The sequence below is a fragment of the Ostrinia furnacalis genome, unplaced genomic scaffold (genome assembly GCF_004193835.3).
Source record: "Ostrinia furnacalis isolate ACB-3 unplaced genomic scaffold, ASM419383v2 OfSCF0876, whole genome shotgun sequence".
NCBI classification, from domain to species: Eukaryota; Metazoa; Arthropoda; class Insecta; order Lepidoptera; family Crambidae; genus Ostrinia; species Ostrinia furnacalis.
Genome location: NW_021131115.1, coordinates 778,941 through 792,654, shown reverse-complemented (window position 1 = coordinate 792,654; position 13,714 = coordinate 778,941). Strand labels below are relative to the sequence as shown.

The window sequence follows — 13,714 nt, the reverse complement described above, 5'->3', positions numbered from 1 at the left end:
AGCTTAGTTACAACAGGATATTGCAAAATTCCCACGGGAACGGGAGTTAGCGGGAAAAAACATTTGTATGAAAAAATCTGAACCGCGTAAGATAGATGAAGGGGGGGTAAAACGAGATCCACGCGTACGAAGTCGCGGGCGGCCGCTAGTTCTAATAAAATTTGCGAACCAGCTTGTTTCTGGCCTATTTACAAGTTAATTTATTTAAAGCACTGAATTTCAGAAAAGTAAACATAACTTTCATTAATCAACCCTGACATTCTGGTGAAATAACGAAACAAAACTCTAAAACAAATATTTGCTTTTTAAAATTAAAACGAGCATGTGGGCTTACTTTCTGCCATGTCGGATAAAGGGTTGCCCAATGCGTTTCAAGAGAGTTGTAAAAAGTCGTAAATGTTAGTTAATAATTATGTGTCATATGAATAAGTTCTCTGTATTATTTAAATCAAATGAATGTTTTTTCTTTTCAGATAACATATGCTCGTCCAAACAATTTCAATGCGCGAACGGGAAGTGTATACCGCTGTCATGGGTGTGCGAGGGAGACGACGACTGTGGCGATAATTCGGACGAGAACATAGAGCAATGCAAAAAAGGTATGTACTATGATTATGATGGCATGATAATTTAATCATTATTTACAGCGACGTTTTGGTTTCTCGGAAAATCCCAAAAAAAAAAGGTTAAAAAAATAAAAAAAACGTGCTTAAAGAGCTGAAATTATTCGAGAAAAGGTCGATTGTTTAGAAAAGTAATTTTTCATTACGTTAAACATTTAGGTTCGTATAAAAAGGTCCAAAACCCGTTTCAATTTCAGGAATAGATTCTGCTTTGTGATTGGTCTGTATTGAAATTCATCCAATCAAAAGCGTCAGTTTACGGTTGAAATTGAAGATTTGAGTTTCTTACGCGCTTAGTCTTAGTAGGTATTTATACAGTCATGAGCACGAAAATGTTTAACACTTCGTAAATTATTCCAATGTGATAAGGTAAAAATCTAATGACACTGTCTAATAATTTTGCACGTGACTATACCGGCAGTGCGGTAGGTAAGTCCTAACCTAAATTGCTCTCATCAGACACTCGGACCTACGCGGTCGCTAACGTATTTCTGTGTATCTTTGATCGCATAAATAACACTATCTGTGACCTTTTCCTGAAACCTTTTTTTAAGCTTTTAGCCACAACATAGTTGATTAAGATAACAAGCGTTATTGAGGCTTATTCTATTTTCTAAGTTCTTTTTATTAAGCTTAAGAAATGTATGAGATATTGGCGAACTATTACGTCTACATTCTCTAAAAATAGAATAGAATAATCATAGCAGAATACTATTTGTGTTGTTAGCTCAGTGGATACAAAGAGTATTTTTCCAGAATGTTAGTCTTGTTTACAATGTACGCGAATTCATCTTTTATCATAAGTAACGAACAGCAAATTCAATTGATGTTGATAAATTGGCATGCTACGTCTACGTCGAGGATTTTTGCTAAATTAAATTGCTGTATGGTATCGAATAACGATATCTAATAAGGAGTCTATTTACTTGAACTTGTTTGAAATAATTGAAATCGAGGTATATAATACCTGTAAATCATAGGTACCTTTGCGCTTGTTAGGTGACCTGTTAACCTTCGGTAGCTGAATTGTTATTTGAATTAAATGCGAATGAAATACAAAGTGCTTGCATCATTGTCTTGAATGCATTACTTGTGGTCAAATTGTCATTATACTCGTATAGCCCCAAACTTAGAATAGAATATAATTTATTTAACACACAATATAAGATGAATACATAAAGGAAAAATAAAAGAAAGTAAAGAACACAATTGAATTATAATTAAAATGGCTTTGAGTGTCCTGTGCCATAAAAGCTCAGCATTGGTCGTTACATTATAGGTGCAATGACACTGGTTTTTTAGGGTTCCGTACCTCAAAAGGAAAAAACGGAACCCTTATAGGATCACTTTGTTGTCCGTCTGTCCGTCCGTCCGTCTGTCAAGACCCTTTTTCTCAGGAACGCGTGGAGGTATGAAGCTGAAATTTATATCAATTACTCAGGTTTACTGTCCCTTGAAGCTGTGAAAAAATCAAACTTCTAAGCCAACGCAATCAAAAGATACAGCCGTTTATGCCGCAAATTTTCGACACTTGCAAGGGAATCAAAACCTACAGGGTGCTTCCCGTGAACTCAGAATCTTGAAATTTGGTGCGAAGCAACGTCTTATAGCATAGATAAAGGAAAAATTACGAAAACTATACATTTTTAGTTACATCACATAATATATGTTTTTTAATAAATATGTCGCAGATTCAATTGGATTTGTAACCGCGTTTTGGTCGTTGGTGTCCGCCATGTTGATATTTTATCAATCAGTGCGCACACCCTGCGCAGGCGCCGTCTCGATGGCAAGTGAAGGCCTCGATCGATCGAACGCACCACTGACAGATACAACACAGACAACTCCAAAACAGAAAATACCGTTACTGTTAAACGAAATAATGAATATCGTTATCAAATACAAACAAAATATTTTTCATAATCCGACACAAATATATATTCGTTTTTTGTAAAAGAGCTTTCAACATTACATCATCAGTTCAATTCGGAACTCCAGTAGTCAGCAAAGCGTTAGAGCTTTCAACATTACATCATCAGTTCAATTCGGAACTCCAGTAGTCAGCAAAGCGTTAGAGCTTTCAACATTACATCATCAGTTCAATTCGGAACTCTAGTAGTCAGCAAAGCGTTAGAGCTTTCAACATTATATCAGGATCAAATAATTGAAACTTTACAGCAAAGCGTATCAGCTTTCAGCATTTATTTGGGCCAAGCAAAAGCTTTCAATCTTTCAACTACAGCAAAGCGTAAGAGCTTTCAGCATCTAAATCAAACCACTCTGTAAGCCAACATTAGCCATGTATTTGCTCCAATTAAGAAACAAACAAATAACAAACAAAAATGTGTTACTACAATTAAGAACTAAAATTGTTAACAAAATAATGGTGTCAGTAAAAATCAGATTTACTAATCAGCAACAAGATGGTATGAGTAACGAAACAATGAGATGCGATAAGACTTTGATTAATTTTTAAGTTACTCAGGCTCCAAAAATTCAGACATTAACGGTTTGCAATTTCGGATCTTTGAGGTCTTTTAACTTTTCAAGTCGTTGCTTTTTAAAACAGGTAAATTCCGAATGCCCAGGTTTGTGACAATAAGAACATGAAGCGGGTTTGTCAACTGATTTATCGTCTGACATCAAAGAATGATCGTTACTCTCATCTTTACGGTTATTTCGTAACAATAAGCAGTGACGTTTCAAATGGCCTATTTTGTTACAATAGTGACAACGCCGGTCATTAGATTGTTCATCAATTTTAGGTCGTTTATTATTAACAGGATCAGGTTCACTCCGGGTATTATCAAAAGGTCGTTTAAAACTTTGAATATTAGGATACGTACTCAAATGTCTATCAAGTGCAACAAAATCGGTCGGGGTATTTTTAAGTAACTCGGAACGTACCTGAAAGTCTGTGATGCCTGCAATCACTACCTCAATTTTGTTCAATTCTCCCCAGCCGGTCTCCAGTCGATCAATCAGCGCCAACTTGTTGGTAGAATATTCGATGTACGTCGCCGCATGTTCACTTTTGTACTTCACCATGTCTCGGTACAGGTCGTGGAACCTCTTTGTTGCCGCAAACTGTCGGGTAAGTCGTTCCTTCAGCTCTTCCCAAGTCTTGCATAGAGGATACGAACGGGCCGCCCACTTCTTCGCACGTCCTTGTAGATGAGTGAACACAGCATTTCTAGTTTCATAATCCGTCCATGAATTGTTTCTGCTATGATGTTCGATCTCTTCACACCACTGTGCCGCAGTGAATTGACAATCATCCGGGTCAAATGGCGGCAAATAAATCTCGCTCGCCTTGAGCTTCCTCGTTGTAACGACACTCGAAGAAGGATTTCGATTTGAGTCCTGGAAGCCCGCCATCATATTTTGAAAAAATGTCGTCCATATTTCGGGGGTAGGTCCAACATTTGGTACCGCCATTTTCTCCGTTCCGTTTTCTTGAGCTTGATATTCCGCCGTGAAATATTCTTGATTTTGAGTAGCTGGTATCGCGGTAGGCTCGTAGGATTTTTGTGAAAGCGATCCCAACGCTGCTGTCGCAGATTCAATTGGATTTGTAACCGCGTTTTGGTCGTTGGTGTCCGCCATGTTGATATTTTATCAATCAGTGCGCACACCCGGCGCAGGCGCTGTCTCGATGGCAAGTGAACGCCTCGATCGATCGAACGCACCACTGACAGATACAACACAGACAACTCCAAAACAGAAAATACCGTTACTGTTAAACGAAATAAAGAAAATCGTTATCAAATACAAACAAAATATTTTTCATAATCCGACAAACAGTAACAAATAGGTAACAATACTAGCTAAGGAGAGCCAAAAGATAAGGAGACATGTAAAGTGCCCCATAAGGGCTACCTTTTCTTTTTTTATTATTTTCTATTGACGTTCATAAGTGCCACTTGTGGTCTAAACTGAATAAATATTTTTGATTGATTTGATTGATTTTTGATTTTTAGCTATGTCAAAGTAATGCCCGAAGAGGAAGCGCAGTAGAGGATCTTTTTGACGTTGCGACGGAATCGGACGTGCTTAGGCTCGAAAATATCGAGATCTAGTGATGTCGATGTTTTGCTATCGTTCTGTAGCAGTTCATTGTAAAGCCGACACATTCGTACTACTGGGTTGAAAAAGGACGTGTTATTCTTGAATACTTGCAATACAAATGTCTTTTTGCGGTTTCTAGAAAGAATTCTGGCGTTAAAGTTAAGCAAGGAAAGCAAAATAGGGGAGTCAAAGGCAGAGTGCAAAATCTTATGTAGGTGAAGAAGATCCTGTTGCTTTCTACGCACTATCAATGGTGTTAACTTGAAGTGGCGAAGCCTGTTTAGAAAAGCGATTGTTTAGAAAAGTAATTTTTCATTACGTTAAACATTTAGGTTCGTATAAAAAGGTCCAAAACCCATTTCAATTTCAGGAATAGATTCTGTTTTGTGATTGGTCTGTATTGAAATTCATCCAATCAAAAGCGTCAGTTTACGGTTGAAATTGAAGATTTGAACTTCATACGCGCTTAGTCTTAGTATAATGAGCACAAAAATGTTTAACACTTCGTAAATTATTCCAATGTGATAAGGTAAAAATCTAATGACACTAATGTGATAAGGTAAAAATCTAATGACACTGTCCAGTGCGGTAGGTAAGTCCTAACCAAAATTGCTCTCATCAGACACTCGGACCTACGCGGTCGCTAACGTATTTCTGTGTATCTTTGATCGCATAAATATAAACAGTCTGTGATCTTTTCCTGAAACCTTTTTTTAATCTTTTGGATAAGGTAAAAATCTAATGACACTGTCCAGTGCGGTAGGTAAGTCCTAACCAAAATTGCTCCCATCAGACACTCGGACCTACGCGGTCGCTAACGTATTTCTGTGTATCTTTGATCGCATAAATAACACTATCTGTGACCTTTTCCTGAAACCTTTTTTTAATCTTTTGGTCACAACTTAGTTGATTAAGATAACGAGCGTTATTGAGGCTTTTTCTATTTTCTAAGTTCTTTTTATTAGGCTTAAGAAATGTATAAGATTTTGGCGAACTATTACGTCTACATTCTCTAAAAATAGAATAGAATAATCATAGCAGAATACTATTTGTGTTGTTAGCTCAAAGAGTATTTTTCCAGAATGTTAGCCTTGTTTACAATGTACACGAATTCATCTTTTATCATAAGTAACGAACAGCAAATTCAATTGATGTTGATAAATTGGCATGCTACGTCTACGTCGAGGATTTTTGCTAAATTAAATTGCTGTATGGAATCGAATAACGATATCTAATAAGGAGTCTATTTACTTGAATTTGTTTGAAATAATTGAAATCGAGGTATATAATATAAATCATAGGTACCTATGCGTTTGTTAGTTGACCTGATAACCTTTAATCGGTAGCCGAATTGTTATTTTAATTAAATGCAAATGAAATACAACGTGCTTGCATCATTGTCTTGAATGCATTAGTTATGTGGTCAAATTGTCATTAAATTTTGTATCACCAAACTTAGAATAGAATAGAATATAATTTATTTTGCACACAATATAAGATGACTACATAATTATTTTTTCTTCCACTACGATCGGCCATCCATAGCCGTAATTAGATGCGTTCTGGGAGCGGATTTATTTGACAGGTATTCCATTGAATAGCAAAGTCCATTACTGGTACTACTCTACTTTCTTTCGCCGAGCTCGAGAATATACATAATATGAATACATACATGAAAAAAAAGGAAACTATATGACAAAATTAAATTAAAATGGCTTTGTGTCCTGTGCCAAGAAGCTCAGCATTAGTCGTGACATTATAGGTGCCGTTAGGCATCTTCTGATTGATTTCGTTGCGGGTCTAATGACAGTTTAATTTTCCCCCGGGACAAACTTGACCTTCATTGGTTGGGTTTTTATGGCGGTCAAGCTGTAGATCCTGGCTACACAGGAGTTGCAGTGGTGGGAACGAGAGATGGGAATAGTCCCGTGATGCGTTAGGCGCTTGGTAAGTAAAACGCGGGCTACAAAAAGTTTTTTTACTATTACAATTATATGTATATATGATGTACTTCCTTCGTTCTGTCCTTTGCTTCGTGCGTGCGTATTATATTAGTAGGTATAGTTTATAAGGTCGATTGTAGCCATGATTGGCGATGGCTTCCTTTATTGACTAGAGATGACTTGCCGCGACTCTGCGGCGCCTATCCAATGCGACTGCGCGACCCCACTTGTACTATAATGACGCGCAGTTAAAATTATACCTTAAATTGATTCAATGAAAATACTTTTTACCATTTGTTTTGTTCTTGATAAGAAATTAGTGGCATAAAATAACGGAACGATGACGATAAATGTGTTTTAAGGAAATATCTAGTCATTTCCAAGGATTCATTAATATTAATTGGTGTCGACGATGTCATTGTTTTACACCCCATAAATTTCATAGAAGACTATCCTACTTAGGTATACACAATAGACATGGACCATTTTATACATTATATGCTCTGTAAGAGTGCTATGTAATGCACTACAATTGATGTTCAATGCAAACACGCACCCAACTGCTACTGGTGTCTGTACTAATAATGAACATAAGTATTACCATTTACTATCTTGCAAAATTGAAACCAAACGAATAAAGTCAATTTACCCTTTATCAGGGGTAAATCCCGAATATCAGAATATTAATTTCGTTCCCTTGGTTGCCTCCGCACATTCTAAATTAACACATTTAAACATCGCAGCGGCGTCGCACGAATGAAGCTCGTTGGAATCTTTACGAAGTTGCGTGCACAGTTTAAAATTTGCCGCAACCAACTTTAGGGTTGCCAGTAATTAAAAAAAAAAAAGAAACTTTTTGGGTAATTTACTGTGTCCTTTCTATCTAGATGACTCTTTTAAGCTTCTGCTATTCTTAGGCGTAACAAATAACAAATATTTTGGGAGCGTATTATAATACATACTATCAAGTATGAATCTATGTAACTAAAACTATATTCACAAACAGATTAATATTCAGTGGTAGCGCTTTCGTTAAGGGCATTTTCCTAGTTCGTTTCTATTGATACGAAAACGTTACAACGGAGCAATTAAGAAATCAAATGAACAAAATATTTTAAGGATTTCCAAGCCCTAGTTTGTAACACCAACGCTCATTATCGTTTTACGAAGCAATTTGGTGATTTCGACGCGTTTGCCAATCTTTACGGCAAAATCCTGCATCTTCCCTTTCTAATGGGAAGTTCTCGTGATTCCGTAATAAATTGACTGCTAACTGTAGTCCTATTATTTTTTATGTACCTACTCTCACTCAACCCTTAGTTTTCATCTGATTAATTTCTGCTGCAGTCTTCAGATAGTGATTTTCATGTACCTACTTTCAATACTCAGTTTTCATCTGATTAATTTCGTTTCAAATCCAATGATAGTTCAACTTTCCCCTTCACGACNTTCCCGATTGAGCCCAAAAATGTAACATGATTAATGGAAATGAATGCTTGAGGGATAGAAATGCGCATTGCTAGAAATGTGTTACGAATCGTAAACTATATTATGATGATGATGTAGATGCTGGGTAGCATTACTTACAGTGACAGCATAAGCGAGGGCGTCACGCGTCGTTACGTCACATAACTTATTTAACGTTATGCGATCCCGAAAACTTATTATAAATATAAAAACGTCACACACAGCAAGTAGTAACTCCGGTATTGGCTGTCATCGGGAGATTGGGGTCTTTTAGGTGTAACGACCTCCGTTATGGCGACCTGAACATCTGTCACTCCTCGGATTCGGGCAACAAAGATAATGTCACCGACATCCGACCATTACCTACTGATAAGGCGAAGTTACGAAAAATTGCAGAAGACAATTTAAATCAAAGGGAAGGAACTCAATAGCTGCGGTTATAGTATTTTTCCGTCTTCAGTTGAAGACTGTGCGATAATATGAAAGGGAATTGTCTTCGCAAGCAAGAAGGTGGCTTTCTGACATTTCTTTTGGGATTTTGAAAGCCAAATTTAAGGAATTGTGGTTTTGGAAGCATCTTTCGTTACTCTAGTTAAATTTACCTCTAAAAACCATTATGCACTAATAGNAAAACCATTATGCACTTTTGTGGTGCCTAATCTAGTACTTTGATTGATGACAATCTATGTTTTGTTGAGTAGCTACTGCCTATTACGAAGAAAAGCTTATGCCATCAATACAGCAATTAAGCGCTTTGTATTCGTAATCGAAACCCAAAATTATTCCAGGTAATCTTAATTCGCTGTATAATTCTGAGCCTTACAGCGCCCGAGAAATGATTATACAATTTGTAGGTGTGATGAACTCTTTTTAATTCGCACCTAAATTATATCCAGTAGATCAAGCTGGTTTATCTCATCCATCTCTGTGATTCCCTGAAGTAATCTAAGAACTTGCCAAACAACTCGAAAACAAAGTGGAAATCCCGATTAAATTCCAAAAGTACTTTCAAACTGTTTCATTGTAAATTATTCTGTACGTATTTGAATAATGTAAGAATAACATTGGTTGGCTTATGTAGGTACTTTAGGGTATTAATTGGTAGGTCACGTAACGGTTTACGAATTGTTGTCGTGGGTTCAAATTCTGATAAAGGCAAATGTTACTTAAGGTGATTGATTAGAATTGGTGTGATTTAAATGAGAATTTATTTTTATTCATTTTCTAATCTAAAAGTTTTTTAGTTTTATCATCAAAACATTGGAAAGTTTTATCCTCATAAAGCCAGACGACGGGAAAAATGGTAGCAGGAAGGCTGGATGTAGTTGCCTCTACCAACCGGTCAATCCGGAAATCATTGGGGGAGGATAAGAAGAAGATATAGGGAGGCCTTTGTTTAGCAGTGGAAGTCCTGTGGCTGAAATGATGATGGTGATGAATGTTTCATCCATTAGTTTAAGTCTCATTATTTGAAAGAAAACATCATTTTATACAAAATCTGTCGTTGCTACAGATACTTACACCGTATCTAAATAGTAATTTTCCATTAGAACGAAGTCAGGGCGCCCATCTTGTTACGAAGAATACCGCTGAGTTTTTCTTAATTTTATTGAAATACCTGATCAAACTCTTAACCCGAGACGAATAATGAATCAAAATATCCAACTGAGACGTCACGGACAATTATTATAATTTTCAAGTCCCGAAAAATACCAAACAATTAAAATGCTTAATGTTTTAATTATATCGGGTTATTTAACTACGAGCGGAAGAAAGCTGACGAGTCAACAATTAAATTGAACACTCGGCTGGAAGTTTTTGTGGGGGATTGGAATCATAATTTGGGCAGTTGAAGATGAGTTTCGAGAATATTCTCTTTGGACTTTCAAATGAAAGTTTATGCAGGGAAATTCGGACTTTAACCGGATTGTGGTCTACCAGGGAGCTTTTTTGAGCAGTGTAACTGAAACGTGCGTTTTTTCTGACCAATGCACGGGTTAACAGTAATGTTGCGAAATACATAATTATAATGTGGAATTTATTGGAATCAACACAAATATGGCAGTCAGCCAGCATAACATGCAGTGTATAGCGCATTTAAATTATGGAAATAATATTGAAAATATTTGAAACATGCCATAAATTAGCTATTTAATTTAGTCTCTCTATTGTGGTAGCGATTTCAATTGTTTTGACGTGAATGATTTCACATTTTTGTTTTGTGAAATTCCGGTAATACGAGTATCGTTTACAGCATAAAATCATTTTTCATGTGTTGGCATTGAACACTTGCTTGGCGACAATATTGCTCGATATTCATCATTTTAACGAGGTCAAGGAACAAAAAAGTGACTCGCGTGAGGAATCGTGAAAGATTCGTTTTATCTGAATGAATGAATATGAATGCCATATATTTGTTTGTGTATTTAGTTGAGTAATAAGATACTGGTTAGTTGGGAGGATGGTCACGTGCGGCAGGCTCTTTGTCACAGAAAAATATGAGACTTGATGATAGATGAATAAATAAATGACCAAAAATAGTACGTAGACTATTCATAAATAAATACCTAAATAAGTGCTTTGTCTGTGTCATTACTTATCTATGTACCTATTAAAACAGCCCGTTTAAATTTTGTAACATAACATAAGAGATAATAAATGTATGAAAATATAGAACCGATTTGTATTTTCACAAAGGCTATGCATGCATTTGACCTCAAATTAACCTTAATATGCCTACAACTACAATAAATCGATTCGTTTATTTTACATAAAAATAGCAACGTGTTAAATAGCAATTAAAAAGTAAAGTAAGACAACAATAAATCGGTGTCAAAGTTAGTAGGTTATATTTTTGCAAGTCCATCATTTTCTATTGTCGCTGACTGTACATGATACACGCGTGAGCTTCTCGTATTATGTTTATTAATCATTACATTACAGTATCTTAGCAGTCTCTTCTGTATTCAGAAAAAGATAACGACGTCATAACGATTTCAATGTTATCTTTTAATTTGCTATGTAATCAGAATTGCTTTTATTAATTAAACGTGTCTTTATTCAGTATTATATCAGTTTGGTATACTCTAGACATAAATTATGCTTCTGAAATACCATGACATGTGCGGAATGATATAAGGTATTACAAATCGCCAAAATATCTACTAATCTACACTAATATTAATAAAAAGAGGAAAGATTTGATTGTTTGTATTGAATAGGCTCCGAAACTACTGGATTTAAAAAAATCTTTCACTCTACATTTTCTTTGATGGACATAGGCATGATGAAGTCAGACAGAAATTAACGCGAGCGAAGCCGCGGGAAAAAGCTCGTGCTTTTTATTATTACAAATGTAAAGTTACTCTGTCTGTTTATCTGTTCCCTCTTCATGCTTATGCTACTGAAACGATTCAGATAAAATTTAGCGTCTATTATAGTTTGAAACCCATGAAAAAAGGTATGGTATTTTTTTATCTAGATATCCGAAAGGACACGCTCGCTATAAAGCCTTTCTGTGTCATACAAAATTTAACGCGGAATACCCTGCGGGCAAAAGCTAGCATCAAATAAATAACGGTCTCCTCCCAAAATAGCGCTCTTTTACAATTATTACCCGTTTAAAAAGATGCTTTACGCTACATGTTAATAATAGTACTGTAAATACGAATATACCGCTGGCTCACTGCGAATTTCATACGCCATTAACTGTCGTTTGTGGGACGTCAGCCTTATACAAAGTGACAACCCTTTCTGAGGTGGCCGTTGCACCGCACACTATATTCACTCTTATTTCCAAATGTATAACAGCGATTTTGCCATGAAAATATTTTTTAATATATGAGTTGTGTTCCGATATAGCTAAGGATAAGTAATGAGGCATAGAAGCAGCACTTTTGCTTGATGATACTTTAGGAGCTCATTTCTGTGTATGGAAATTACGAATATGAGAAGATAAGGAAGTATTAGGGTTGATATTAAGGAATTAATGTATGAGTATAATATACGCGTTTGATTACAAATTGTGCTTTTAATAACATTTAATTATCATGTTGAAAGGGATTCTGAAACGTAATTAAAAAGTCTCACTCAGCATAGATTAATGTACGTTAATCTTTTACGGATTGAAACATAAAAGTCTTTTCATTCTAACCGCCTAAAAAAAGGAGGATGTTTGACTGTATTTTTTTTCTACGTATGTTCACCGATTCTTTGTCAATTATGGCAGACCGATTTTCAAAATTATTTTTTGCTCGATAGAGTACACTTGTGTCTGTCCCATTGTCACCAAGTTCGGATCTGATGATAGAACCTGTTTACTAGGGAAATCAAGGGCAACCCTCAAATTTTATAGGCACGTAGGTATCAAGCATACATTGTCAATTTTGATTGGCCGAATTTCAATATTTAGACCAATCACAGTACGGAAACTTTAACTGAGATTGAATAGTCTTGAACATCGTTTTGTATTTAATATGAACCTCAAACCCGTGTTGAATTCGAATATTTAAAACAACTACAGGATTTATTATATTTATATTCTTAAACATAGATTCATATTTTAATATCACTTTAGAATGTTAACGAAATAACTACTTTAATATGAAATTCGAAAATTGCAGATACTGAAGAAATTTTGTCCAGTGCTTTGATAAAGTATTAAAAGCTGAAAAGCTTTTTTGATAAAATAAAAAGCCGGCTCGGTTTGTATCGAATATTATTCCAATAAAATGTAAATTGAGTGCTTTATACAGAAACGGACATTTTTCGATGCAGATTAAAAAGTTGATAAACATTTACGAGGTATTCAAATAATTCTGTGAGTGTGTTAAGTGAATATATATAACTTAATAAATATTGGAACTGTAAATAAATGGACTTTACACCACATAATAAATAAATAAATACATACACATTACAAGCTGATAGAGCTTAAGTTTACTATCCATACACACAGAATATCTTAAAATAAACAAAACCTTTGTGTTTATTTATGATCACCAGGACTCTGCCTTGACATGATTTTGAGAAAAAGATAACGTAGGGTACATTATCCGGCTTTACATAAAACGGCAATTTGTAAAGATCAAATTCCACATAATATGGCATCACGACCCAATATTTTACAACCAATAAACCATTGACAAAGATCGGCGACGAAGAGATAGCTTTAAGCAGTCTCTATAAAGAGTGGAAGTAATGATTGTAATAACCATGACTCCCGAAAACCTATAAAGTTTGAACCAATCTTCCGTATTTCTAAGATGAAGGAATGAAGGGTAGTAATTGCCTCTATAAACTGGTGTCCCCAGAATTGGGGCCGGCATTAAATTTTAGTAAGACTTTTTGGCCTTAATTCTCATCGATTTCTTTGTCGCACTCATTTATTTTTAAATTCAATTTACCTAAGTGCTTCGGGGCTATTAGAGAGATTAACGGCCGTGCTTCTTAGCGGTCGATACAGTAATCATTGTATCGTTAGCTCTATTTCTTTCCAATCGCGCAGATGTTCACGTGAAGATCTACTTTGAGGCATTTCAGCAACTGGAAATGCTCAGCGGAAAAGAATCGGTCAAATAAAAGCATTTAATTTTCCGTTATAAGGATTAAAAA

The 13,714-nt window shown here is 35.6% G+C and overlaps 1 protein-coding gene across 1 annotated transcript in view; it reads left to right on the top strand.

The window, feature by feature from the left end:
- Positions 1-475: 475 nt before the first annotated feature.
- The window catches only part of LpR1 (Lipophorin receptor 1), a 686,741-nt gene continuing 673,502 nt past the window's right edge, over positions 476-13,714 (top strand). Inside the window, exon 1 of the mRNA XM_028301180.1 lies at positions 476-599. The gene's annotated coding sequence lies outside the window, so the exon portion shown is untranslated. The remainder of the gene's footprint in view (positions 600-13,714) is intronic.